This window comes from Schistocerca piceifrons, chromosome 1 (genome assembly GCF_021461385.2).
Source record: "Schistocerca piceifrons isolate TAMUIC-IGC-003096 chromosome 1, iqSchPice1.1, whole genome shotgun sequence".
NCBI classification, from domain to species: domain Eukaryota; kingdom Metazoa; phylum Arthropoda; class Insecta; order Orthoptera; family Acrididae; genus Schistocerca; species Schistocerca piceifrons.
Window position 1 is genome coordinate 775,720,024 of NC_060138.1, and position 27,369 is coordinate 775,747,392.

General features: G+C 43.2%; 1 protein-coding gene across 5 annotated transcripts in view; it reads left to right on the forward strand.

Annotated features, from left to right (window-relative positions):
- Positions 1–4,594: 4,594 nt before the first annotated feature.
- Positions 4,595–27,369, forward strand: part of LOC124712558 (dentin sialophosphoprotein) — a 231,005-nt gene continuing 208,230 nt past the window's right edge. For 4 of the 5 annotated variants that reach the window (XR_007005602.1, XM_047242873.1, XM_047242881.1 and 1 more), the window contains exons 1-2: positions 4,600–4,636; positions 5,855–5,992. The gene's annotated coding sequence lies outside the window, so the exon portion shown is untranslated. Of the gene's footprint in view, positions 4,637–5,854; positions 5,993–27,369 lie in introns of all 5 variants that reach the window. The other variant, XM_047242880.1, reaches the window with a different exon arrangement.

The following is a 27,369-nucleotide window of genomic DNA, read 5'->3' on the forward strand; positions in this document are numbered from 1 at the left end:
ATCCATATTCACCTACTATGTTTCCTTCTCTCCCATTTCCTACACTCGAATTCCAGTCACCCATGACTATTAAATTTTCGTCTCCCTTCACAATCTGAATAATTTCTTTTATTTCATCATACATTTCTTCAATTTCTTCGTCATCTGCAGAGCTAGTTGGCATATAAACTTGTACTACTGTAGTAGGCGTGGGCTTCGTATCTATCTTGGCCACAATAATGCGTTCACTATGCTGTTTGTAGTAGCTTACCCGCATTCCTATTTTCCTATTCATTATTAAACCTACTCCTGCATTACCCCTATTTGATTTTGTGTTTATAACCCTGTAGTCACCTGACCAGAAGTCTTGTTCCTCCTGCCACCGAACTTCACTAATTCCCACTATATCTAACTTCAACCTATCCATTTCCCTTTTTAAATTTTCTAACCTACCTGCCCGATTAAGGGATCTGACATTCCATGCTCCGATCCGTAGAACGCCAGTTTTCTTTCTCCTGATAACGACATCCTCTTGAGTAGTCCCCGCCTGGAGATCCGAATGGGGGACTATTTTGCCTCCGGAATATTTTACCCAAGAGGACGCCATCATCATGTAATCATACAGTAAAGCTGCATGCCCTCGGGAAAAATTACGGCTGTAGTTTCCCCTTGCTTTCAGCCGTTCGCAGTACCAGCACAGCAAGGCCGTTTTGGTTATTGTTACAAGGCCAGATCAGTCAATCATCCAGACTGTTGCCCTTGCAACTACTGAAAAGGCTGCTGCCCCTCTTCAGGAACCACACGTTTGTCTGGCCTCTCAACAGATACCCCTCCGTTGTGGTTGCACCTACGGTATGGCTATGTGTATCGCTGAGGCACGCAAGCCTCCCCACCAACGGCAAGGTCCATGGTTCATCTTAATGCGGCCTACTTCGAGTAATTATTGTTGCTAATGATAATCATTATTACTGAAACTTCCTGGCAGATTAAAACTGTGTGCCCGACCGAGGCTCGAACTCGCAGGAGAGCTTCTGTAAAGTTTGGAAGGTAAGAGACGAGATACTGGCAGAAGTAAAGCTGTGAGTACCGAGCGTGAGTCGTGCTTCGGTAGCTCAGATGGTAGAGCACTTGCCCGCGAAAGGCAAAGGTCCCGAGTTCGAGTCTCGGTCGGGCACACAGTTTTAATCTGCCAGGAAGTTTCATATCAGCGCACACTCCGCTGCAGAGTGAAAATCTCATTCTGGAAACATCATTATTACTGTTAATGTTAATAATTATTGGTGTTAATGAAATAGCGTCATCACCAACTAAAACTGTTCCTTATAATATGCCGAGTGTTCTCGATTGTAATGCACACAATATGACATGAACTTTCAATTCTAGCGACAGTGCTTCATACATTATAGTACCTTAATTCCTTATCGCATAATGAACTTTATTTACAAGAAACGTGAACAGTTGTGGGGACATGCTAAGATAATTAAAAGAACTTCTTGGATCTTCTGTCATAAATTATTTCAGCAAGGATGCTGAGCAACCGAGGTGAAGTCCAGTCACGAATACAAACATGTTTCTTTTCTTTTTTTTTTCTTATGCAGCGATTCCACGCAACAAGCTTTAACTCCATCACGACTGTGCGATATGCAGCTGCCTAAATGTTCATTTCAGACACGACTCACGGATCCACAAAACGACGAAACTGAAGTGTATACTGGTGTCGCAGTGTCTACAGTCATACACTGCTGGAAATTGAAATAAGAACACCGTGAATTCATTGTCCCAGGAAGGGGAAACTTTATTGACACATTCCTGGGGTCAGATACATCACATGATCACACTGACAGAACCACAGGCACATAGACACAGGCAACAGAGCATGCACAATGTCGGCACTAGTACAGTGTATATCCACCTTTCGCAGCAATGCAGGCTGCTATTCTCCCATGGAGACGATCGTAGAGATGCTGGATGTAGTCCTGTGGAACGGCTTGCCATGCCATTTCCACCTGGCGCCTCAGTTGGACCAGCGTTCGTGCTGGACGTGCAGACCGCGTGAGACGACGCTTCATCCAGTCCCAAACATGCTCAATGGGGGACAGATCCGGAGATCTTGCTGGCCAGGGTAGTTGACTTATACCTTCTAGAGCACGTTGGGTGGCACGGGATACATGCGGACGTGCATTGTCCTGTTGGAACAGCAAGTTCCCTTGCCGGTCTAGGAATGGTAGAACGATGGGTTCGATGACGATTTGGATGTACCGTGCACTATTCAGTGTCCCCTCGACGATCACCAGTGGTGTACGGCCAGTGTAGGAGATCGCTCCCCACACCATGATGCCGGGTGTTGGCCCTGTGTGCCTCGGTCGTATGCAGTCCTGATTGTGGCGCTCACCTGCACGGCGCCAAACACGCATACGACCATCATTGGCACCAAGGCAGAAGCGACTCTCATCGCTGAAGACGACACGTCTCCATTCGTCCCTCCATTCACGCCTGTCGCGACACCACTGGAGGCGGGCTGCACGATGTTGGGGCGTGAGCGGAAGACGGCCTAACGGTGTGCGGGACCGTAGCCCAGCTTCATGGAGACGGTTGCGAATGGTCCTCGCCGATACCCCAGGAGCAACAGTGTCCCTAATTTGCTGGGAAGTGGCGGTGCGGTCCCTTACAGCACTGCGTAGGATCCTACGGTCTTGGCGTGCATCCGTGCGTCGCTGCGGTCCGGTCCCAGGTCGACGGGCACGTGCACCTTCCGCCGACCACTGGCGACAACATCGATGTACTGTGGAGACCTCACGCCCCACGTGTTGAGCAATTCGGCGGTACGTCCACCCGGCCTCCCGCATGCCCACTATACGCCCTCGCTCAAAGTCCGTCAACTGCACATACGGTTCACGTCCACGCTGACACTGACGGTGGCGGTGCACAAATGCTGCGCAGCTAGCGCCATTCGACGGCCAACACCGCGGTTCCTGGTGTGTCCGCTGTGCCGTGCGTGTGATCATTGCTTGTACAGCCCTCTCGCAGTGTCCGGAGCAAGTATGGTGGGTCTGACACACCGGTGTCAATGTGTTCTTTTTTCCATTTCCAGGAGTGTATATGAAACCACTTCCGTGTAACTCATTCCACTCAACGAGTGGCGCAACCCAATGTCGTCGTGTAAACTAGGCTTTAGTATCACGCTACTGACGTAACACAATTGGCTGAGATAAAGTGGGGTAGGGGTGTGGAGTGGAGGGCTGATGGAGTGTGAGGTGGGGTTGGAGAAGAGGGGAGGGGAAGTGATGTTGAAAATAAGTCATACAATTACCTTGTCGGTAATCTGACACCAGATGCTGACAATGGAAAAAATACTGATGTCAGTGATTCTCTGAACAGAACCAGACTTGCTAATTGCTTGATTACCTCCTGACCGGCGAGTGCCATGATGTGACGTGATTTGACGTGATGACCAGTGTGTATTGGACTTTAATCACGTTTCTTTTTTTCTTAAAGTGTTTCTGAACTGCGTGTGGAGCTTGCAGCCACTACCAGTTAGAACTCAGCATTACTGCATCACAGTATGCTCTCTGCGAGGGATATTCGAAGTTTCAAATCGGTTAACTATGGCACCTGTAGGTGCCTTACAGTTGCCTCTTTTTTCTTTCTTCTTCGTCTACAGTTGTTAAATTCAGACGATCTCAAGAGGACGTACTTCCAGATGTTGAAAAACTGTTTTTTGGACAATCACTCAGCAGGCGGCTACAAAGCATTCAAACAGAAACAATGGGAGGTAGTGCAGGGATTAAGACATCTGAAACTGACGTGGAAGAGCGGCGGTTAAAATCCCCGTCAAGCGATCTAGCTGTAGAAGTGTGTACAGTGGCGTGTAAGTGATCACTCTTCCCATGTTCCGTACACGTGAATGTATTGGGAAGAAATCATGATATATGGCACAGTGGGAGGTTGCCACTGCCATCCACTTTACATTGGTTTGAGAACGGAATGTTTCTGTACTTGTAGATTTTGGTTTTCTCTGATTTCCTAAAATCATTTAAGGTAAATGCCATAGTCATTCGTTTAAAAAGGACACGACCGATTTCCTTCCCTATCGTTTCCCAACCCAAACTTGTGCTTCATCTCCAATGACCTCGTTGTCAACGGGGTGTTAAACCCCATATACCATCCTGAGACAGAAGGTGAAAGTAGGAGACACATAGCTGCACTGGTCACAGGATAACTTCTCTTTCATTTCGTATTATGTCCCATTATGGAATGAGAGGAACAATTAGAAGCTTAGTGTACTCTAACGTTAAACATGTTTTCAAGTGTATCTAACCGGAAAATATTCATTAGACATCTCTGTTGCCAGTGTTGTTTCTTCTGTCCTTCCTTCGAATTATCCTACAAAGTATTCACTCCCTTAATTAAATTGAGGAGATATAACTTTTTCCCGTTTGTTGTTTTTGTTTTTATTCTTTCGGTTTTGTTCGTGTCTTAACACAAGCGTTATTCTTTTCTTTGATACAGTATTTTGTATCCAAGTCAATCTAAATTTGTGAATGCAATCGTGAAACGGTGGGCACTGGCGAAGTGTTACTTCCACGTTGTCTATACTTTCAAAGTACTTTGGTAACATGTTGTTTACGGGTGCTATGCGTCAATTTCAAATGTACGCGTAAGTGCTAATGTAAGCAAGTACATAGTAAATAGAGTGGGAAGTAATTAAGAAAGATAAATTATTATAACTACCACAGTACTACCGACATTGAACGTGTAAACATGCCTGAAGTAATGAGTGAACGTGTAGTTAATTTTTTGCACTTGTCAAGATACATTCAGCCTGATATGTGCCTGATTTCGTGGTGATTCTGAGATTAAATAGATCGGTAATGAGACGATAGTCTGCATCAGAAACTCAGTAGATATCGCTTGTAATTGATTGATTATTGTGTCTATATTTCATGATATGCTCTGTTTACATCGCGAACAGTAATATTTTTGGAGAAGAACGTGTATTTATTGCAGCATTATTGTAAAGCAGAAAAAGTAACGTTAATATACATCTAAGTAGGTGGTAGCAATGACTCATTTCTGTAGACGAAAATGATTAGAGTTAATACATAGTGCCTCTTCGGGCCTTGTTAGTATGTACATTATAGTACATTATATGCATCAAATTACGTCTTGATTTTTTCTGTTATTTATTTCTAAATTTACCGTGTAGTAGTTTCAGACATACGGAAAAGTGCATTAAATGCAACGGATATGTAACTATAGCCGTACGGTTCTGATTTATCTGTTGCCGGCCGCAGTGGCCGAGCGGTTCTAGGCGCTACAGTCTGGAACCACGCGACCGCTACGGTCGCAGGTTCGAATCCTGCCTTGGGCATGGGTGTGTGTGATGTCCTTAGGTTAGTTAGGTTTAAGTAGTTCTAAGTTCTAGGGGACTGATGACCTCAGAAGTTAAGTCCCATAGTGCTCAGGGCCATTTGAACCATTTTGATTTATACGCTCAATATTTGTTGGATTCGCTTACTTTCAAACATATTGCCACTTCTGCCCTAATCCATGTGTCGCTGCGGTGGATAGGTTATCACCAAAACCCAAATTTCAGGGAAGTAGAGGCCTATAGATAAAATACAATACAAATTTTTCGTTAAGTTACACTAAAGCGTTCAGCACTTTGCTTTGTAACCAGCTATTGTTTCGAATTACCACTGTACCGTGTGTGAATGTTTTCATGTAATAAAACGTTATATACACTTGTAAGTACTAGAACATTTAATAAGTAAAACTTTTGCATGGGATAGGTACACACTATTTCAACACAATCCATTAGTGTCAGTAACACACATCTAAATATTATTCTATTTTTTCCCCTATTCTCGCACAGTAAGCAGAGCCACTGGATGACTATTATTTGCAATTGAAGAATTACTTAAGTGCACAACAGATTGCCAGAGACAAACAGGGACAAATGACACTCTTGAAGCGACTCGAAGTGGATTCCTGCTGCTAGAGAACTGAAAACGTAAGTGACCATTTAGATATTTTTTATTGTTTTTTCAGGGAGTGTGATATTGTTGTCTAGTGCTATTGCTCAATATGATTTAATAGAGCCTAAAGGAATGTCGATAGGATGTCAATATGCCTGTTATTAAGAGAGTTCCACCAACTTGAGAGACAGCATATTGTGCTACATGGAACCAGTGGTTCATTTTGGAAGATCAAAGCACATGTCTGGGCATTCCATAGTGTGTTGTGAGTTTGTGAAAGTCGGTGTTTGTTTACGCAGGCAATCTCATTCAGTAGAGTTGCCTTATAAGTTGCTTGTATCGTCTTAGTACTTCAATTTATTGTATTTCAAAAGATCATGTGCTGCAAAAACTTATTTGTCATTTTTTGAACAGTATTTCTATAGTTACTGTTGTTTTGGTACATGTGTGAGTTGTAAAGGTCAGGAGAATGACAAGACATTAGTATTGTGCACTATATATCAAGGCATATTCACTTGTAAAAGCATTACATTGGTATTATGATGGTAATGTGACAGGGTGTTGTAGTTCTCTGTTTTCATTATTATTCCGTACTGTGAGTCCTGTATCTCATCTTTAATTTTGTAGTGTGCATTACATAAGAAATGTATTTTAGGTACTTTTTAACTCTTTGGCGATTTATTGCATTGTTTTATTCTCTGGTGGAAAAATGCTGTTTCAGATTTTTTGTTCATGTTTCCTTGGTACTGTAAATAAGTCCAAATTGGCTTTTGTTCCATGATTATGTATAGAGCTGTTAGTGAACTATGTGGTAATGTTTTCTGTGATGTGCAAACAGATTGATAGGTGTACTCATTTGGGCTGCAGTTTCCTCGACTTGCGCCATAGGGTGGTGGGGTTTCAGATTCCGCTGGATAGGTCAGGAGTCGACTACACACAGCAGGCGGCTACACGGGTAGCAGGGGTTGTGTGGTGTGGACTGGGCGGTTTTTTAGAAAAGGCTGTGGGACAAAGTCAGGACATGCAGGGACCAAGCAGCAATTGGTATTGTAATTGGAAACTGTCGAAGCTGCTATGATAAAGTACCGGGACTTCAAGCTCTGATAGAAAGCGACGATGCTGAAATCGTTATAGGTACAGAAAGCTGGCTGAAGCCAGAAATAAATTCTGCCGAAATTTTTACAAAGGCGCTGATGGTGTTTAGAAAGGATAGTTTGCATGCAACCGGTGGTGGCATGTTTGTCGCCGTTAATAGTAGTTTATCCTGTAGTGAAATAGAAGTGGATAGTTCCTGTGAATTATTGTGGGTGGAGGTTATAGTCAACAACCGAGCTAGGTTAATAATTGGCTCCTTTTACCGACCTCCCGACTCAGTAGCATTAGTGGCTGAACAACTGAGCAGGTTATAGTCTTAGGCAGAGATTTCAATTTACCAGATATAGACTGGGGCACTCAGATGTTTAGGGACAGAGCATCAAGTGAGATTATACTGAGTGCACTATCTGAAAATTACCTTGAGTAATTAAACAGACTCGTGGAGATAACATCTTGGACCTACTGATAACAAATAGACCCGAACTTTTTTGATTCTGTAAGCACAGAACAGAGAATCGGTGAGCATAAGGCCGTTGCAGCATCCCTGAATATGGAAGTAAATAGGAATATAAAAAAAGGGAGGAAGGTTTATCTGTTTAGCAAGAGTAATAGAAGACAGATTTCAGACTACCCAACAGATTAAAATGAAAATTTCTGTTCCGACACTGACAATGTTGAGTGTTTATGGAAAAAGTTCAAGACAATCGTAAAATGCATTTTAGACAGGTATGTGCCAGGTAAAACTGTGAGGGACAAGGAAAACCCACCATGGTTCAACAACAAAGTTCGGAAACTACTGCGAAAGCAGAGAGAGCTTCAATGCAAATTTAAACGCAGCCAAAACCTCTCAGACAAACAGAAGCTAAACGATGTCAAAGTCAGTGTAAGGGGGGCTATGCCTGAAACGTTCAGTGAATTCAAAAGTAAAATTATATTTACCGACTTGACAGAAAATCCTAGGAAGTTCTGGTCTTACGTTAAATCGGTAAGGGGCTCTCGAAACAGCATATCCAGACAGTCTGGGATGATGATGGCATTGAAACAGAGGATGACACGCGTAAAGCTGAAATACTAAACACCTTTTTCCAAAGCTGTTTCACAGAGGAAGACCGCACTGAAGTTCCTTCTCTAAATTCTCGCACAAACGAAAACCCCTTCTAACAGCTGTGTACCGCAAGTCTCTAGAGAATTGGAATGTTCCAAATGATTGGAAAAGAGCACAGATAGTTCCAGTTTTCAAGAAGGGCCGTCAAGCAGTTGTGCATAACTATAGGCCTATATCTCTGACATCGATCTGTTCTAGAATTTTAGAACGTGTTTTTTGCTCGCGTATCATGTCATTCCTGGAAACCCAGAATCTACTCTGTAGGAATCAACATGGATTCCAGAAACAGCGATCGTGAGAGACCCAACTCGCTTTATTTGTTCATGAGACCCAGAAAACATTAGATACAGGCTCCCAGGTAGATGCAATTTTGCTTGACTTCCGGAAGGCGTTCACCAAGCGAGGTGGCGCGGTGGTTAGCACACTGGACTCGCATTCGGGAGGACGACGGTTCAATCCTGCGTCCGGCCATCCTGATTTAGGTTTTCCGTGATTTCCCTAAATCGCTCCAGGCAAATGCTGGGATGGTTCCTTTGAAAGGGCACGGCCGACTTCCTTTCCTAATCCAATGAGACCGATGACCTCGCTGTTTGGTCTCTTTCCGCAACCAATCCAATCCAATCCGGAAGGCGTTTGATACAGTTCCGCACTGCCACCTGGTAAACAAAGTAAGAGCCTACGGAATATCAGATCAGCTGTGTGGCTGGATTGAAGAGTTTTTAGCAAACAGAACACAGCATGTTGTTCTCATTGGAGAGACGTCTACAGACATTAAAGTAACCTCTGACGTGCCACAGGGGAGTGTTATGGGACCATTGCTTTTCACAATATATATAAATGACCTAGTAGATAGTGTCGGAAGTTCCATGCAGCTTTTTGCGGATGATGCTGTAGTATACAGAGAAGTTGCAGCATTAGAATATTGCAGTGAAATGCAGGAAGATCTGCAGCTGTTTGGCACTTGGTGCGGGGAGTGGCAACTGACCCTTAGCATAGACAAATGTAATGTATTGTGAATACATAGAAAGAAGGATCCTTTATTGTATGATTATATGATAGCGGAACAAACACTGGTAGCAGTTACTTCTGTAAAATATCTGGGAGTATGCGTGCGGAACGATTTGAAGTGGAATGATCATATAAAATTAATTGTTGATAAGGTGGGTGCCAGGTTGAGATTCATTGGGAGAGTCCTTAGAAAATGTAGTCCATCAACAAAGAAGGTGGCTTACAAAACTCTCGTTCGACCTATACTTGAGTATTCCTCATCAGTGTGGGATCCATACCAGGTCGAGTTGATAGAGAAGATCCAAAGAAGAGTGGCGCATTTCGTCACAGAGTTATTTGGTAAGTGTGATAGCGTCATGGAGATGTTTAGCAAACTGAAGTGGCAGACTCTGCAAGAGAGGCGCTCTGCACCGCGGTGTAGCTTGCTGTCCAGGTTTCGAGAGGGTGCGTTTCTGGATAAGGTATCGAATATATTGCGTCTCCCTACTTATACCTCCCGAGGAGATCACGAATCTAAAATTAGAGAGATTCGAGTGTGCACAGAGGCTTTCCGGCAGTCGTTCTTCCCGCGAACCATACACGACTGGAACGGGAAAGGGAGGTAATGACAGTGGCACGTAAAGTGCCCTCTGCCACACACCGTTGGGTGGCTTGCGGAGTGTGGATGTAGATGTAGATGGTGCATAAGGATACATAATTGTCACATAATTCTTTAAAATTACCTCTACTGCTACTATTAATTATTGAACTGGTCTGTGTTTCAAAACTTTTTTTTTTTATAGGTTTTTTACATGATCTTTTATATTTAGGGTATAGTGAATTCAAAATGTAACTCATGTTGCTCAGTCAGGTCACATTTCATTACTGCCTCAATATTTGAGTAGTAGTACTAGTAACAGTAGTAGTCCGCTAGATATATAATCCATCCAAATGTTTAAAATTTTTAAGTTTATTATCGCAATCAAAATTATGTCCAAATTGTATAGCTACATTAAATGTATCATATTCAAATAAATATAAGTAAATGTAAGTAAGAAGGGTGAAAATATACTTCTAATTATCTGTGTTTTGTTTAAGACGTTGAAAATGCCACAGAACACAGCATGTTGTTATCAATGGAGAGATGTCTACAGACGTTAAAGTAACCTCTGGCATGCCACAGGGGAGTGTTATGGGACCATTGTGTTTCACAATATATATAAATGACCTAGTAGATAGTGTCGGAAGTTCCATGCCGCTTTTCGCGGATGATGCTGTAGTATACAGAGAAGTTGCAGCATTAGAAAATTGTAGCGAAATGCAGGAAGATCTGCAGCGGATAGGCACTTGGTGCGGGGAGTGGCAACTGACCCTTAACATAGACAAATGTAATGTATTGCGAATACATAGAAAGAAGGATCCTTTATTGTATGATTATATGGTAGCGGAACAAACACTGGTAGCAGTTACTTCTGTAAAATATCTGGGAGTATGCGTACAGAATGATTTGAAGTGGAATGATCATATAAAATTAACTGTTGGTAAGGCGGGTACCAGGTTGAGATTCATTGGGAGAGTCCTTAGAAAATGTAGTCCATCAACAAAGGAGGTGGCTTACAAAACACTCGTTCGACCTATACTTGAGTATTGCTCATCAGTGTGGGATCCGTACCAGATCCGTTACGGAGATGTTTAACAAACTCAAGTGGCAGACTCTGCAAGAGAGGCGCTCTGCATCGCGGTGTAGCTTGCTGTGCAGGTTTCGGGAGGGTGCGTTTCTGGATGAGGTATCGAATATATTGCTTCCCCCTACTTATACCTCCCAAGGAGATCACGAATGTAAAATTAGAGAGATTAGAGCGGGCACGGAGGCTTTCAGACAGTCGTTCTTCCCGTGAACCAAATGCGACTGGAACAGGAAAGGGAGGTAATGACAGTGGCACGTAAAGTGCCCTCCGCCACACACCGTTGGGTGGCTTGCGGAGTATAAATGTAGATGTAGAGGTACAGCCATAGCTGGCTACTCTGTATAGAGAGATGGAGGTGGCATCTCGGTGGGAGAGAATTATGGGGGTTGAGCTGATCTTGCTTCTAGCTTGTAGCAACGTGACTTGAGCTCTCTGAGTGAAAGCAACATTGTTACAAAATGAATCGAAAGTGCAAGACTCATTTCAACTGATTTCTCTTGTTGTGGTAAAGTTATCATACCACCTAGGAAGTTAAAAATTACTCCTTTTGTAAGGAAAATGTATTATGCATACTTTGGACTTAGTGATTAGGACAAGCCCTTCGCACAACACATATGCTGTAAAAAGTGTGTTGAAAGTTTATGGTGTTGGAGAAAAAAGCAGCAGAAGTGTCGTTTTTTGGATGTACCTAGTGATGTAAAATGCCTGGCCATGTATAAGCTGGGGCAAATTCCCGGGGTAAATGCCTGGAATTCATAAATGCCTAGGCATTTTAAAGATTATTTGATGAGCGACACTAATAAAAAAAAAATTAAATTGATATTTGGTATTGGGAAAGGTGCTTTGCAACAATGTTTCTGTAGTGGTTAGGCAACCAAATTGAAAAATCTGCATGAGTGTTAGGGAAGATTTATTAGGGGAATTAAATTCGACTGTAAACGTAACTATACATTATTAATGAGGTCAGTTCTTCGGGTAGTAATTACCATAATAAAAAAAGAAAACAAAACTCAAGTTTAAAAAGTAATTCTTGAAATAAACTACAGTTTATATCAAGTAGGCAGGCTGTATTTTGTAATCTTACTTACACTGTACTCCTGAAAAAATATCAGAGTTAAAAAAGTTTATCCATAATGATTTTAAATAGGGGTGAGTCTTGTGCCGATTCCTAATTCACAAGTCAAAGAATCGCTGATTCTGTGGGAATCAACTAGTACCAGAATCAAATGATTCCAGTGTCTTCAGTATCAATTCTTTGCAATTAAATCTTTTTTATGTTAGTATTCTCATTTTATCTTCATAGCAGTGCAGTCATACGAAAGTAGATAAAGAAAAGAGCAGAATAGAAAACTACAGTCTGTCTCAAATGTCACTCCATCTCTGACAAAGCCTTTTTTTCTTTCCCTGAGGATAGTTTAACATTTAAGAATACATTTATCAAGAAGCACGTGCCAGGTGTTTAATATGTTCAGTAATAATTTTAACAATAATCATTCTTCCGTAATATTCAGAGATTTGTCGCAGATTACAGTGTGTTACTTTACAAAGCGATGACCCAAGGACAATTTTTTTTTTATACTGTCTTAGCACTGTGTGTGTGTGTGTGTGTGTGTGTGTGTGTGTGTGTGTGTGTGTGTGTGTGCGCGCTTTCTTGGTACAGCAAGTTGGAATGCTAGTAAAAAAAAAACTCTACCCATTTTCCTAACCTCGCCAGTTCCTTTCACTTCAGTCCTCTTCCTTCCCCTACAACCCTTCTGCTGGAGGAAAGAGCCACTGGCTCTGAAAGCTTTAAGTAAAACTTTTTTTTTTTTTTTTTTAAATGTGTGAGTTCCTGCCGCCATTTGGTGAGTAGACTTTATTTTTATCTGTCTGAGAATTACGTTGAACGGTGGCTTTTCATAGATTCATCAAGCAGAAGTTTGAAAGCTGAACCGCTTGCCATGTGCAATGTGATAGCTTCTCTTCCAGTCGTTCATTCAATGCAGTTGATTGAAACCCACTGTAGTATGGAAGATCTCTGAACAGCTCTGAAATATGATCATCACAAATGGAAGATAGGTGGAGACAAAGTTAGTTTTTGAGCTTATCACAGTGTATGCTTAATGTTCTAATCCAAGAACACACTGATTAATTGCTTGAACAGTATACCTTCGTGGAAGACAAGGTACAATACATTTAGCAATACACAAGTGGCCCACAGAGCCTTATGCTCTGGCCAACAGGGATGCACCTGGCAGGCTGTGCATGCAGCTGCTGTCATATTAGCCGGTCGGGTGGCCTCTAGTGGCCAAATCAAGCACAAACTTCAAGCACGAACTATGAAATGGCGCACCCACATAATTGGTAGTTTCAGATCTCCTCTGCGTTTGTTTGAGCACTGTCCTCATGTCCATTTCTTCTGTGATCGACATAGCTTGTTGAGTCGTGACGCTCTATCACTGGTACATAGTTGTGGAAGTGATACGAGCACAGACAGGTGCGGCGGTTGCCTCCCAGTGAGGGGCCCTATGGTAGGACAGGTGAGACTGGTGCAGTGTCCATTTTCACCTCTCAGTCCATCCCCAATGAAGGAGGTTGTGGCGGGCGGAACAGGCAGTGCCAGCTGCGATGGTGGCGGCAGCAACGGAGGCATTAGCTGTCACAGCATGAAAGCTGGGATCCCACTGTGGCTCCCGACAGCTGAAGGGGTCACCCACAGCAGAGGAGACAGCTGTGTAAACATTGGCAGCAGTGGTGGAGAAGATAAGGACACCGGCTGCAATGTAGGAGACATGCAGGCAGATGGAAGACATGGGGCATGAGGGGCACACAAGGGCGGGAGAGGTGCACCAGGTACGTAGTCCCATACACAATGTCATAGTTGGTCGACATGTTATGATGCCCCCTCCTGAGTTGTGCGAACGTCATAGAGGCATCAACCATTGGTACTATCGATTACCGCTGGCACCCATTTTAGCTGGCAGCCAAATCTACAAGTTCAAACAGCTGTGCCACACCAGAAGTGTTGAAGCACTGGTGCCGGTGGATGGCCTGGTGTTGCCTGAAGCAGATGTAGTAGAGTCTGGTGCTGACGACTGTGCATCGATTCTGCTGGGCTCTTATTGCCAACAGGGGTGAACCTATAAGAACTGAGGAACTGGTCAAGATCTGTTTCTGGTTACACATCCAAAATGTATTTTTTCATCTGAGTCTTAAATGTTCGTACTAGTAGATCTGCTTTTCCATTTGTTTGATGGTAGAAAGGAGGAGCTGTGACATGGCGAACATTAATTTTTTTTACAAAAATCTTCAAATTCCTGATACATGAACTGGAGCCGTTGTTGATAACTAGCATATGTAGAAGATCTTCCATTTGCAAAAAATTTTGACAATGCAGCCAACAAAATACAGGGCTATTACAAATGATTGAAGCTATTTCATAAATTCACTGTAGCTCCATTCATTGACATATGGTCACGACACACTACAGATACGTAGAAAAAGTCATAAAGTTTTGTTTGGCTGAAGCCACACTTCAGGTTTCTGCCGCCAGAGCATTCGAGAGCACAGTGAGACAAAATGGCGACAGGAGCCGAGAAAGCGTATGTCGTGCTTGAAATGCACTCACATCAGTCAGTCATAACAGTGCAACGACACTTCAGGACGAAGTTCAACAAAGATCCACCAACTGCTAACTCCATTCGGCAATGGAATGCGCAGTTTAAAGCTTCTGGATGCCTCTGTAAGGGGAAATCAACGGGTCGGCCTGCAGTGAGCGAAGAAACGGTTGAACGCGTGCGGGCAAGTTTAACGCGTAGCCCACAGAAGTCGATGAATAAAGCAAGCAGGGAGCTAAACGTACCACAGGATGGTGCTCCACCGCACTTCCATCATGATGTTCGGCATTTCTTAAACAGGAGATTGGAAAACCGATGGATCGGTCGTGGTGGAGATAATGATCAGCAATTCATGTCATGGCCTCCACGCTCTCCCGACTTAACCCCATGCAATTTCTTTCTGTGGGGTTATGTGAAAGATTCAGTGTTTAAACCTCCTCTACCAAGAAATGTGCCAGAACTGCGAGCTCGCATCAACGATGCTTTCGAACTCACTGATGGGGACATGCTGCGCCGAGTGTGGGAGGAACTTTATTATCGGCTTGATGTCTGCCGAATCACTAAAGGGGCACATATCGAACATTTGTGAATGCCTAAAAAAAACTTTTTGAGTTTTTGTATGTGTGTGCAAAGCATTGTGAAAATATCTCAAATAATAAAGTTATTGTAGAGCTGTGAAATCGCTCCAATCATTTGTAATAACACTGTACATATGGAAACTTAGAATAAGCATCAGTTACAAGGCAGTAGAAACTGAAAAAAAGTCCCACAAAATGTACATGAATTTGTTCCCGAGGTTGCTGTGGATCTGGCCATGGTTACGAAGAACCACGGGGAGCCACCTGATGGGTGGCACACTGTGGGCAGACTGCAACAACTCACGTTATTTCCCCAACCATGCCTGGCGAGAGAACACGTCTATATGCTAACACCTTTGTACGTGACACAATCCAGTGGTCTACGTGTAACAAATGCATAACCTTACACCGAAAGGCTGATGGGACTAGAACCCGAGGAGCTGTGTCTGCTGTAACTCATGGCAGCACTCTGTCCCAAACAGAAAGAAGATTTTGTAGTGCAAAATAATTTCTCAAAGGATCAAAAGTATGGCCTAAATGTTTGTCTGACCAGTTGTGTTGCGTAAAAGAAACAACTTTACTTAAAGCAGGATTCACTGATACTGTGGCTGCAATTGTAATGCCACTCGTGGGAAAATATCAACAACATTTTGAGCTTTCACACCTAAATGAAAACAAAGTAATTATTCTTTATTAAACTCTGGATCTGGATTTATCGATGTGTTGTGTCACAGGTTGAAAATGAATATCTTAATTGTATCGAGATAGGAAAATAACCCACTGCTGTAAGCGATGTGCAGTGTTGTCTGGCAAAGACAACGAAATGTTAAAAACAGACATCAGTGGTTTTGTAGCCTATGATTTGGAGAAACTTAGACCCTTATAGAAAAGCGTGAAATTCTTTTAGGGCATACACAATTGTCAAACCCTATTTCTCTATCTGAGAATAATGCTGTTTGCACTGAATTTAAGGATTTAGAGGCATATGCAACAGGGCATTCAGAACCGTCTGCATACGTATGAGCAAGGCTGATGCCGAGGTCAAACTGAGACACGTCCGTAGCTAACTTAAGTTGCTCTACCAGCTGAAAAGTGACCAAACAGGAAACCAACTACAGTTTAGATTTCATCAACTTGAATGCTTGCTTGCAAGTCAGGGATTAGTGGTAAGGAACATCTTTCCGTAATAATGCGTGGAGTGGTTGGGCCACAGCAGCAGTGTCTGGTATGAATTTGTTATAGTACACAATTTTGCCTAAAACTGCCTGTAACTCCTTGACAGATGAGAGTGGCAATGTGGCAATAGCTTCAATATGTTGGCACAGTGGTTTAATGCCAGGATGCGACACTTCATAACTCAAATAAATAATGGAGGGTTGAAAAAACTGTGTCTTGTCCAAATTGTACTTAAGCCTTGCAGACCGTAAGACAGAAAATAGAACACAAAGGTTCTGTAAATGTTTCTCTTTAGAGGCACCAGACACCAGTATGTCATCTAAATAGATGGTGCAGCCTGGAACTGATGCAATAAGTTGCTCTAAAAAGGATTAAAAAATAGCTGGTGCACTTACCACTCCAAAAGTAAAATGCTGATATTGATAAAGCCCGGTGGACTATTGCTAACTAGAAGTCATTTAAATTTCTCGTTGAGTAGCAGCAGTAAATATGTCTCTGTTAAGTGTATTTTTGAAAAATAATGGCTCCCTGGTAATTCTGCTAACAGCCCATCAGGGTGCGGCAAAAGGTAGGTATCAGTGATTGACTGTGTGTTAATATATTTTTTTAAAATCACTGCAGGTAGGTTTTTTTTACTGTCACCAGTGGAGCTGGCCTTTCACTGGAAGAAGGAAGTCTAATAACATAAAGTGCTTGAAGATGATCTAATTCTGCCTTTACTTGCTCCTATAAAGGTACTGGTACCATTTGGTCCTTGAAAAAACAAGGGCAGGCAGACTGTTTCATCATAATATGAGCCTGAAATTCTGTTGCACAACCTAGTCCTGGAGAAAATAGAAAGGGAAAGTCAGCAAAGAGGGCATCTAATTGTTGATATGGAACTTAACCAGAAACCAAATGCACTTGACCAGAAACCAAATGCACTTCATCATTGATGGAGGATTCAAAGACTTTAAAATCATCCAGACCAAACATTTTCAGTGTAAGCATTGTTCAAAACTAGGAATGGTGAACAACCACATTCTTGTAAGTCACAGATGCAGAAAAGTGCCCATGATGGGAACCTGTTTTTGTTATGACTCGCCAGCCTCCATGACACTGGAGTCAGAGGGGGAGAACCAAGGTCCACGTAAGTCTGAGAATTCACCAATGTTGCTGCTGCACCCATATCCACCTTCATTTTCAGTGACTTGTTAACTACACGCAGTTCATTGTATAACTTGCTTTAAGACACTGTCACTGCTGACACACTGTTCACATTCATGTTAATTTTGTCATACTCAGGTTTGGAAAGGATTACAAACAGAAGCAATATGTCCTTTCTTATGGCACTTATTACACATTGCCCAGTTCTTGGGACACATGGTCCATTTTTGTTGAGTGAAGTAGTATGGGCGTAAAGGCGGCAGAGCAAGAGGCTGAATGTCAATTACCTATTTTCCCTTGTGAACTAACTGAAGGGTGGGAAGGATGAAAGGAACTGATTTCGGAAACTTCAGGCCGGGCTTCTATCCGATTACCTGCAGCCCGTGAAACTTCAAATGACTGAGCTATGTTCAGTAATTCCATAAGCGTAAGAATTTCACACTGTAGAGCTCACTCTCAAATGTTCCTATTAGGAGCAAAATGTGTGATACATCACAAACCATATGATTGGCATAGGATTCCTTATGAACATTTGTCACAAAATTCAAACAACGTCTAAGTCCATGTAGTTCTGCTGCCCGTGCCCTGCACGACTGTTTGGCCGCTTTTGGCAGTGGTAGAATTCCACATGAGCAGAAATAACTTGAGCACTTTTCAAAAGAAAGACTTGAAGGTTCTTGTAAGGTGGCGAGTTGACCCAACAACTGATACCCGTGAAGTGAAATCCGTCTTGCACATGTTTAAGTCTATTACTCCAAATGATGGAGCTGGAAATGTTGTTGCAGCCATTTTTCATAAGCATCCTAGTCTTCTGCTGCACTGTCATACGCAGGGAAGGATGGTGGATATGTTGTTGATCAGACCACAGGTTGTGCCAATGTAATCATTAAACTGGAAATAGCAATTCTCAGCACCTGCTGTTGCCCGAGAAGGGATTTAAGCACTGCCTTGAAATCTAAAGTCAAAGGACTAATGACTGATGTGGAACACATGGAATCGAATACTGCACACATTGCCAAAAAGTATTCTAAACCCAGAACATAGTAATTTATTGCTCAAACAGTACACACACAATCAACCCAAGTTACAGTACAACTAACAATACACAAGTGGTTGCAGAGCCTTGTGCTTCGACCTACGTATTCATTGCCGAGTGCCCCAGGAGAACCGGGCAGAACTTGAGAACCTTTTCATTGGAAAACACTTGGGAATTTTTAAGAATACCAGGAACTTTTTGTTGTTTTAGATTTCAGGTAAATGTTTATAATTTTGACTGGTACGAACTGATACTCTAACAAATAATTTCACTTTATGCCACGACTGTAGAATAATAGTGTAGTAATAAAACATACACAAGAGAATGACACCCAAAAAAACATTGCAAAGAAAATTAGCCATTTACAACAGCAACAAAACACAATGCACACACAAGCATCTACCAATAGCAAAATGTGTCAAACGTCTTATGACGAAAACTATGCAATACTCAACAACAACAACAGACCAATTTCAATGAACGGGATGTCACAATAGTTTACGTTTCAAACAGGTCATGAGAAAATATTGTGAATTATGGTTTGAGAAGTGTTACTTCGACTAAATTTCCTTTTACACAAGATAAATTGTGTTACATGGCAGATTGTATGATGAATTTGTAAAATCAAGGAGTGTTTGACTTGCATTCAAAAGTTAACGCTTTGAGGACCAGCCATGTAGAAAAATTTCAGGGCCAGAAGACCAGCCATTTATGTCGTTATTTACAATTTTACCTGTACATTTGTGTTTGATATATCTTAAGGGATAACTCTTTAGAGGACAAGTTTAGGGAGGTGGAGGGGTTGTCCAAAATGAGATCTGGGTCAGTCTTGATCAAAACAGCATCCTCTGCCCAGTCTTACATGTTACTTGCTTGTGACAAGCTGGGGGATGTTTTTGTAACCATCATGCCCCATAAGAGCTTAAATATGGTCCAGGCTATCATATTTTACAGGCACCTTCTTTTGCAGTCTGACGATGAGCTGCATGTCAATTTAGAGCAGTGGAGTGTAAATTTCGTCCGGCGTGTCCACCGGGGTCCGAGGGATAGTCAGGTTGCCACCGGTGCTTTCATCTTGGCCTTTGAAGGTGACACCTTACCAGAGAAGGTCAACCATTGTAATGTCAAGCCCTATATCCCTCCCCCAATGCGGTACTTTAAATGCTGGAAGTTCGGCCATATATCTTCCCACTGTACTTCCAGCATCACATGTCGAGATTGCAGATGCCCGTCACATCCCAATACTCCATGTGCCCACCTCCCATCTGTGTCAGCTGCGGAGAGCACCATTCGCCTTCCTTGCCAGACTGCGGGATTCTCCAGGAAGAAAGGAAAATCATGGAGTACAAGACCCTGGACCAACTTACACACACAGAGGCTAAGAGAAAATTTTGAGTGTTTGCATCCTGTACGTATGCCATCGTCTTACGCCCCTGCTACAACAGTTCTGGCCCAATCAGCTCCCCCAACCCGAGTCACCTCTCAGAGCCGGAAGACTACACCTATACTCCTGATGGTGGGGGGAGGGGGCATTTCCCTCCCTTTTGCTCTCACACCACCTACTTAGGGAGCAACACCCCCCCCCCCCCCCCCCCAAACCATCGGGGACATCAGTCCCCACTTCTGTGGCGGAGAAGCGTAAGTCTTCTTCGGCTTCTCTCGCTAGGAAGGAGTCCCTTGGGTCACTCCCTTCCCAGGTTTCTGCTAGTGGGAAAGATGACACCCACCAGTGGCTTAAGAGCTCAAAAGCAGCTGGTTGTAGGACTTCACGCTCATCCTCAGTCCTGGAGACTGAGCCAGTGAAGTCATCCCAGCCAGGGAAACCCAAGGAGCAGCGAGAGAAATCCAAAAAGAAGACCTCTAAGACCAAGGAAATTGCAGTGGCACTCACACCACCGCTGTCTACAAGCCCTGCATCTGAGGACGGGGTGGAGATTCTGGTGTCTGCTGAGGACCTAGATCTCGCCAGACCCTCAGACACAATGGATATAGACTGCTCAGGCAATAAGTCGGTGGCAGCAGGTGACTCTGAGGCATAAACCGCCTCATTGAATGTTCCATGCTTTCCCAGCCTCACAATGACATCGTCCTCCAGTAGAATTGTAGCGGTTTTTTCCACCGCTAGGCTGAGCAACGGCAACTGTTATGCTTTACACCTGCTATATGGATTGCCCTCCAGGAAACTTGGTTCCCGGCAATGCGGACCCCCGCCCGCTGTGGCTATAGGGGATATTACAAGAACTGAAGCGACTACAATCGAGTGTCAGGTGGAGTTTGCATTTATGCCTAAACTCAGTCTGTAGTGGCACTGTGCCCCTTCAAACCCCTCTTGAAGCTGTGGCTATCAAAATAATGATGACACAGGAAATAATTGTCTCCAATGTATATCTTCCTCCAGATGGTGCAGTACCCCTGAACGTATTAGCTGCACTAATTGATTGACTCCCTAAACCTTTCTTACTTTTGAGAGATTTTAACGCCCATAACCCCTTGTGGGGTGGCACCATGCTTACGGGCCGAGGCAGAGATGTCGGAAGTTTACTGTCTCAGTTCGACCTCTGTCTCTTAAATACTGGGGCCGCCACATATTTCAGTGTGGCTCTTGGTAGTTACTCGCCCATTGATTTATCAATTTGCAGCCCGGGACATATTCCATCTATCCACTGGAGAGCACATGACGACCTGTGTGGTAGTGACCACTTCCCCATCTTCCTGTTGTTGCTCTGGCGTCAGGCCCATGGACGCCTGCCCAGATGGGCTTTAAACAAGGCAGTCTGGGGAACTTTCACCTCTGCTGTAACCATTGAATCTCCCCCACACGGTAACATCGATGTGATGGTTGAGCAGGTGACTACAATTGTTTCTGTGGCAGAAACCGCGATCCCTCACTCTTTAGAGTGTCCCTGGTGTAAGGCAGTCCCTTGGTGGTCACCAGAAGTTGCTGAAGCAATTAAGGAGCGTCAGCGAGGTCTACAGCGACATAAGTGACACACTTCCGTGGAGCATCTCATAGCCTTTAAATGGCTCCGTGCCCGCGTTCGCCAACTTATCAAACAACAGATCCAGGAGTGTTGGAAGAGATATGTCTCGATTATTGGGTGCCACACATCACCTTCCCAAGTCTGGGCAAAGATCAAACATCTTTTCGGGCACCAGACCCCAACAGGTGTTCCTTGTGTTACCATAAGTGGCGTGTTATCTACCAACGCAAATGCGATTGCCGAGCGCTTTGCTCGAGCCTCTGCGTTGGAGAAATTCCACCTCCCCCCCCCTCTCGCCTTTCGCACTCTTAAACAGCGGCTGGAAGGGAAAGTCCTCTCATTCACTACACGCCCCATTTACAGAGTGGGAGCTCCTCAGTGCCCTTGCACATTGCCCCGACACAGCACCTGGCCCAGATCAGATCCACGGACAGATGATTAAACATCTCTCATCTGACTACAAACGATGTCTCCTCGTCATCTTCAACTGGATCTGGTGTGATTATGTCTTTCCATTGCAGTGGCAGGAGAGCACTGTCATTCTGGTGCTTAAACCCTGTAAAAACTCGCTTGATGTTGATAGCTTTCGGCCTATCAGCCTCACCAACGTTCTTTGCAAGCTGCTGGAATGTGTGGTGTGTCGGCGGTTGGGTTGGGTTGGGTCGGGTCCTGGAGTCATGTGGCCTACTGGCTACATGGCTACATGTCAGGGCAGCTTTCACCAGGGTCACTCTACCACTGACAATCTTGTGTTCCTCGAGTCTGCCATCTGAATAGCTTTTTCCAGACACCAACACCTGGTTGCCATCGTTTTTGGTTTACGGAAAGCGTATGATACCACCTGGCGACACCATATCCTTGCCACATTATACAAGTGTGGTCTCCGAGGCCCGCTTCTGATTTTTCTCCAAAATTTTCTGTTGCTCCGTACTTTCCATGTCCAAGTTGGTGCCTCCCATAGTTCCACCCATATCCAGGAGAATGGGGTCCCACAGGGCTCTGTATTGAGTGTCTCTATTTTTAGTGGCCACTAACGGTCTAGCAGCAGCTGTAGGGCCGTCCGTCTCATCCTCTCTGTATACAGATGACTTCTGCATTTCTTACTGCTCCACCAGTACTGGTGTTGCTGTGCATCACCGACAGGGAGCCATCCACAAGGTGCAGTCATGGGCTCTAGCCCATGGCTTCCAATTTTCAGCCGTGAAGACGTGTGTCCTGCATTTCTGTCACTGTCGTTCCGTTCATCCGGAACCAGCACTTTATCTTAATGACGATCCACTCACTGTCGTGGAGACCCATCAATTCTTAGGCCTGATTTTCGGTGCTCGTTTGACTTGGATTCCTCATCTTCATCAGCTTAAATGAAAATGTTGGCAGCACCTCCATGCCCTCCGCTGCCTGAGCAACACCAACTGGGGTGCAGATCACTCCACGTTGCTGCGGTTCTACAGAGCCCTTTTCCAATCCCGCATTGACTATGGGAGAGTGGTTTATGGTTCGGCGGCGCTCTCAGCATTGCGTTTGATTGACCTATTGCGCCACTGCCGAGTTTGACTGGCAACAGGAGCTTTTAGGACGATTCCAATGACCAGCGTAGTGGTGGAGGCTGGAGTCCCTCCATTGAAGATCAGATGTGCGCAACTGCTCGCCAGTTACATTGCACACATTCATAGCTCTCCTGAACATCCTAATTACTATCTACTTTTCCCAACCACGGCGGGTCACCTCCCGCATGGGCAGCCCAGGTCAGGGCTAACGATTGTGGTTCACATGCGATCGCTTCTGTCTTAACTGGAGTCCATGCCTTTACCACCTATCCTCGAGGTCGATTCATGTACACCTCCATGGTGTCGCCCTAGGCCGAAGCTTCGCCTGGACCTTTCATGTGGCCGTAAGGACTCCGTTAACCCTGTGGCTCTCCGCTGTCACTTCCTCTTGATTCTTGATCTGTTCCAGGGCTCTGATGTGGTTTACACCAACGGCTCGATGGCTGATGGTCGTGTTGGCTTTGCTTATGTTCATGGTGGCCATATTGGACAGTATTCCTTACCCGATGGCTGTAGTGTATTCACTGCAGAGCTGGTGGCCATATCTCGTGCACTTCGGTATCTCCATTCATGCCCTGGGGAGTCTTTTCTTTTCTGTACTGACTCCTTGAGCAGCCTGAAAGCTATCGACCAGTACTACCCTTGTCATCCTTTGGTAGCGTCCATCCCGCCAGTTGCCCCCTTCCCCCGCCCCTCCCTCTTTTAAAACAACCAACCACAAGCTTTCAGAGAGCATTAGAAAATTCTATTTCCACTGCAGCATGTTAAAATTGGTCTGATGAAATCCTTTATAAAGGCAGTGAACAAAGAAAATAGGGCTTTTACTTTCTTAAAACATTTATTTCCATGTATTGGTGAGGCCAAACTTAATGTAGGTATTTTTGATGGACCTCAGATCAGGGAGCTTATGAAAGATCCAAAATTTGGTGAGAGTATGGAGGATACAGAGAGAAAGGCTTGTTTAGCATTGAAATCAATAACAAGCAACTTTCTTGGCAACTATAGGAGCCCAGAGTTTGAAAATGCTATCGAGGAGCTACTTCAAAACTTCCAGGTTTTTGGTGCTTGTATGTCAATAAAAGATGCACTTTCTGAGCTCACATTTAGATTACTTTCCAGACAAATGTGGAGATTATAGCAAGGAGCAGGCTAAGCATTTTCAAAGTGATAGAGTGATTGAGGAGAGTTACCAGGGACAATTGGATGTGAAAATGCTTGTGGACTATTGCTCCTGCCTCAAGAGAGGCATTCCAAATGCAGAACACTTACGAAAGCCTTCAAAAAAAAGACTTTCTTCCATAAAATTATTTTAGTGTATGATCTTATTACATAATTTAGATTTAATCCAAAAGCTACTGTTTTGAATCCATAAACAGCATATATATTATATATAAAAAATTTCTGAAATGTCATATTTTAAGAAGTGAAATAGCAATGAAACCTGACCTGACTCAACAAAATGAGTTGCATTTCTGGGTTTGGCATGCAGTGTAATATTAAGAATTAACTTACAAAACTATGATCTCAAAAATGACACAGACCAGTGTTGTTCGTATGACACTTTTCCCCAGATTGTAAACTGTGTCCATGTTTTGCACCTTTGATCCTTGGAAAAGAATACCATAACCATTTAATGTGCTGATGATCTTTTTTGCAAACATCTTCGAGTGTTCATTACATTTTAATTGACAATCAATGTTCCTTCCTAAAAATTTTGTGTTTGTTACATAATCAGTAGGCTTATCATCTATGCTCAATGTGACAGAGCTGTTTCTCCTCTTTGTGCTGAAATGCAAGATACTTGTTTCCTTTATGTTCAGTGTTACTTTGTTACATATTGCTCACTTGCAAACCTCATTAAGGGTTTCATATGATTTCTCTGTTTGGAGTTATGGTGTTTTATCTGTTACCGTGGTTTTGCTATCATCAACACACAGAACATTTTCTCCAGGTCTTAATTCTCTGGAAAGTTGTTGATATCAGGGCTATTCAAAAAGAAGGAACAGATTTCAAACTTCTTGCTTCCAAAGTAAAAAAGATAGAAACAAAATCTGAATGTTTATGTCCTGAAGTTCTTCGTCTGAACCACCATCCTGTTCGCTATCATAACTGTGACCACTGGATATTGTGAAATCATCCATTTCATCTACTTCTTGATCTGTATCACTGTCATCTTCATCCATCCACTGATTAACAATTTCATCAGGCTTAGCATAATTAAAACTGACATGTTTCTGTGAACATTTTGTACTATATGGAAGAAAACAGGTATGTAATTCATGAGGTGCTGTCTAGGAGACCACAACATGTGTCAACAACACGCGTCATCAGCAAACAAAGAAGGGGATCGTGCAACCGATGACAAGACGTTATAGGACTTGCGATATAAGGAAGGTAGGGGTGTATGGTAGCATTCTTCTAGAACTGGTCATGGAGAGTGAGTTCAAAAATTTTCATGCAGTCTGAGAGACCACACCTTGTGAGTTAAGGGTTAAGAAAAGAATTGGCCCCAATGCAGTATCCTGAAGCACACCTAAGTTAGTGTGTTTCTTGTCTGACAATTGTTTTGCTAAAGATTTATCATAAGCAGATATAAATACACTCAACCTTTGCACCCTATTTTCCAGTTAAGCCTGGAACCACTCACTTGATATTCCTCTTAAATCTAATACTTCTACCTTGTTTAGTAGTATTTTGTGGTGAATGCTGTCAAAAGCCTTGGACAAGTCTAAGAATATGTCTGTAACACAGTTATCCTTGTCAAGAGCTTCAAGTACCACTTTTGTTAACTGCGTAACAGCCAGTGATTTACTTCTCCCGTTTTGGAAATCAATCTTTGCTTCGTTAAAATTTTTAATTTATTCATGCTTAGTTAAAAGTTTTAATTTATTCATGTAACTCATTAATCTAGCTCTCATGATTGATTCATTTGTTTTTAAGAATGCTGACTGTAGTGAAACTGGATTGTAGTTTTCTATACTTGCAGAGTTACCTTTTTTTAGTAAGGAAACAACTATTTCATGCTTCAGGTATTCTGGAAAAATACCTGAACTACACAGTGCATGTATTAACTTTGTTATAGCGATTTGTATGCTAATCTATGTATTCATTGCCAAGATAACTTGTAAAGTCTGACAATTGTCTTTTTGTTAAAAATTACGTGTTAGAAAACAAGGCTACAGGAAACGACAGACTTCATTTATTTTAAGTAGCAACCCACTCATACTGCCTGCAGTATGTACCAACCACAGCCATGCAGTAACACAGGTGTATTACTTTTGCTTACTATGTTTTCTTTCTTTAAATCTCAACATACTCCCTGAAACAAAACAATATATATTTTTTTAATCTCACAAAAATTTGTAACAATCTCTCTGAAAATGTATCTTTTAAACAAATAAAAGATTTTACATTCAATTAATAATCAACTTTTCTTTCTGTCTTTTAAAAGCAGTACTGTGATGTTTTGTTAGAAAAACAGCAAGTTGGTCAAAAAGTTTAATGGTATTGTATTTGAACCAGCCAAGATTCAGTTCATCACTGATGAAATGCTACTTCACATCAATGTGCTTGTTTCTTCTTGACATTTGGCTTGCTTTTATCATTGCTATAACTTTTGTTATCCACACAAAGTGTCATTTTAATGTTTTTATTCAGCAATTATTCTATGAAAGTCTTCAAAACCTTCGTCTCTTAACAACATTGAGCAGCAGATATGTATTCTGCCTCAGTAGTAGAGAGTGCAACCAGAAACGGTTTCTTACAACACCAAGTGACTGGAGCGTTGTGCGAGCGCGTGTGCGCGCACGCGCACACACACACACACACACACACACACACACACACACACACACACACACACACACACAAGTGCAACTTGCACACACATCTGCAGTCTCAGATAGCTGAAACTACACCGCGAGCAGCAGCACCAGTGCATGATGGGAGTGGCGACTGGGTGGGGGTAAGGAGGAGGCTGGGGTGGGGAGGGGGAGGGATAGTATGGTGGGAGTGGCAGACACTGAAGTGTTACAGTTTAGAGGGAGGGTAGGAGAGAAGGTGCGAAGGGGGGAGGGGGTAAGTAGCAGAAAGGAAAGAAGTAAAAATAAAACACTGGGTGTGGCGGTGAAATGATGGCTTTGTAGTGCTGAAATGGGAACAGGGAGGGGGTTGGATGGGTGAGGACAGTGACTAACGAGGGTTCAGGCCAGGAGGTTTACGGGAACATAGGATGTATTGCAGGGAAAGATCCCACCTGCGCAGTTCAGAAAAGCTGGTGTTGGTGGGAAGGATCCATGTGGCACAGGCTGTGATGCAGTCACTTAGATTAGGGGTATCATGTTTGGCAGCGTGTTCAGCTACAGGGTGGTCCACTTGTTTTTTGGCCACAGTTTGTCAGTGGCTGTTCATGCGGACAGACAGCTTGTTGGTTGTCATGCCCACGTAGAATGCAGCACAGTGGTTGCAGCTCAGCTTG